This window comes from Halyomorpha halys, unplaced genomic scaffold (assembly GCF_000696795.3).
Source record: "Halyomorpha halys isolate HHAL.00 unplaced genomic scaffold, Hhal_1.1 Scaffold1878.1, whole genome shotgun sequence".
NCBI lineage: Eukaryota > Metazoa > Arthropoda > Insecta > Hemiptera > Pentatomidae > Halyomorpha > Halyomorpha halys.
Genome location: NW_027110726.1, coordinates 116,217 through 118,532, shown reverse-complemented (window position 1 = coordinate 118,532; position 2,316 = coordinate 116,217). Strand labels below are relative to the sequence as shown.

The window sequence follows — 2,316 nt, the reverse complement described above, 5'->3', positions numbered from 1 at the left end:
AGCAGGAAGGCTTGGACGGGGAAACAGCACCACAGTCAAGATGCACTGGGATCAGACATCCCTTATGAAACAGAAGACACCTACGGCACTACATCCCACGGCATCAGCAGCTATAAGTATAAATTAGATAATAAGTAATCATGTAATAATTTATATTTTATGGCAACCTTTATCTGAATCATTTGAATCATTTTAATCATAACAAATTGTAAATAAATAGTTAGTTTCTTTATATAGTTTATATACTGTTATATATCCCAATTTACCACTCTTTATTATCCTATATAATTAATGGTAAGAACATTTTATGAATATAAAGGTATTTAATTGGTAAACTGGTAAACACACAAACAGCCTTTGGAAAGGAATCCAATTATAATAATAGTTTTTTAGGACTCAATTTATAATCAATTAATTAATTTATTTTTGGATAATTGCCTTCAGCGATTATCCTGGCATCCCAAGTAAATCAGCTACTAGAACATAGCAATATATTTTTGCTCTCATTACAACGAAAATACAAAAACTAGTCAGGATGGTATGCGACTGAAAATGCCAGATGTTTAATTTTTAATTTTTTTTTTCATCAAATGTATAAATAATTCAAATAATAAACTATTGCGTAGGTGGAAACGCTTTTATAAATTTTAGGACGCAAAATGGTGAGATTTTACTATTTTATTTTATTCATGACTCTATACAAAGATACTCTATAAATAAATTTTAAATTCTTGTTACATGCTTAAAAGTGACTCCAATATTATATTTGTTCGTTGAAAAGACTAAGTGCTTAGTTGATTTATGTTATTATCTTTTTTTTATGTTATCATCACTGCATCGGATTAGTTCTTATCACAAGTTGATAAGGAAGGGGAACTCACTGCAATTCAGCAGTCACCACCATGAAGTTCCTTCTGTTGTTCTATCTCTTCCTCCACACATCCCTGGCTGCTATACTCGTAAATGACTACTTCGATGAAGTTTTGAAGCAGTTTGTCTCTGACGTTGTCCAAGGTGGAGATGATGTGATTCCTCTTGCACCTGCAATATTAGAAGGGGGGTTCTTATTTACAGCTCCGAAGATGAAGAACTTGTCCTCACTTAAGCGAGTTGGCGATGCCACGCTGCAGATATCATTTGGTCCAATCTTTTTAACAACACTGTCTTTCGGCGAACTAGTTATCGAAGGAGAGAAAATCGATGGACCAAAAACATATCTTCAACCAAAAATAACAGTGAGGTAATGAATCAATAAAAAAAAAGGTGCACACTCTGCTCCAAACCATATCATTATTTAAAATAGATGCAATAAGTAAATAGATTTTTTTATGGTAATTTTAATAATTATTTATTTATGTTTCCCATTCTTCATTAGTCTATACTTTATATATAATATGTACACGAAACATGATACCGCTGTTATTAATTGTTCACTGTTAAATAGGTCAATATATTGGTGTTCAAATCAATTTCAATTTTTTTTTTTCGTAATTCCATAATTTCGTTTCAGAAATAATACGCTTCGACTTCAACTAGAAGTTAGTTTAAACAGAAGCAATCAATCCTGTACCCAGGTTGTCTCCTCCACTGGATTTTATCAGATGAGGTCTGTGTGGCTGAACGGGATGTTAATAGACGACTGGTTGACTCAAGTGAGCTTCTATGAATACTTCACAATTCCTCTGAAGAACATTTTCTCGAAATACTTCAATTTTTGCAAAGCATTGTCTGACCATAATTACAAGTTGTTCCTACCACGAAGCGGATAAATAAGCAGACTCCGAACGGCTTACTAATTCCTTCTGCTGTTTATGTTTTAGTTTATTATATATTATTTTATGTTATATATATTTCTCCAATTATATGTATGTGTCCAAATATATTAATGTATCCATTAAGGTAGCTTAAACTCGAAAATGTACTGTTGCATTATATAATAATGATATTACATGAGTTAATTTGCTTACTAAAATTTCAATTTTTTTTTTTGCGCTTCTATACAATTTACTTAGTAATAAGGGCACAATTTAATAATTATTTGAGTAAAACTTTCCAGTTTGTTCTGTTTTTTTTATAAATAATAAACCTATTCACAGCACTCCCTTTGCGTTATTTTTTTTTTATTATTTAAACAGAAGTTTAAATAATTGATTCAATGTTAATGTGATTCAGTCAATTGACATTTCTTGTTCTCTCTAAACTTTAAACATTTATATTTAAGATGGTGGCTTCACAATTAGCGTTTGGTTAAAATATGTGGTATTATTTATTATAATAGTTTTATTTATCATTTATTTTAAAAATAAAATGTAATTT

At 30.3% G+C, this 2,316-nt stretch overlaps 1 long non-coding RNA gene across 1 annotated transcript; it reads left to right on the top strand.

The window, feature by feature from the left end:
• Positions 1-296: 296 nt before the first annotated feature.
• On the top strand, positions 297-2,060 carry LOC106690806 (uncharacterized). The gene is made up of 2 exons (XR_010843812.1): positions 297-1,240; positions 1,511-2,060. It is a non-coding gene; the product is annotated as an uncharacterized lncRNA (long non-coding RNA).
• The last annotated feature ends 256 nt before the right edge of the window (positions 2,061-2,316 follow it).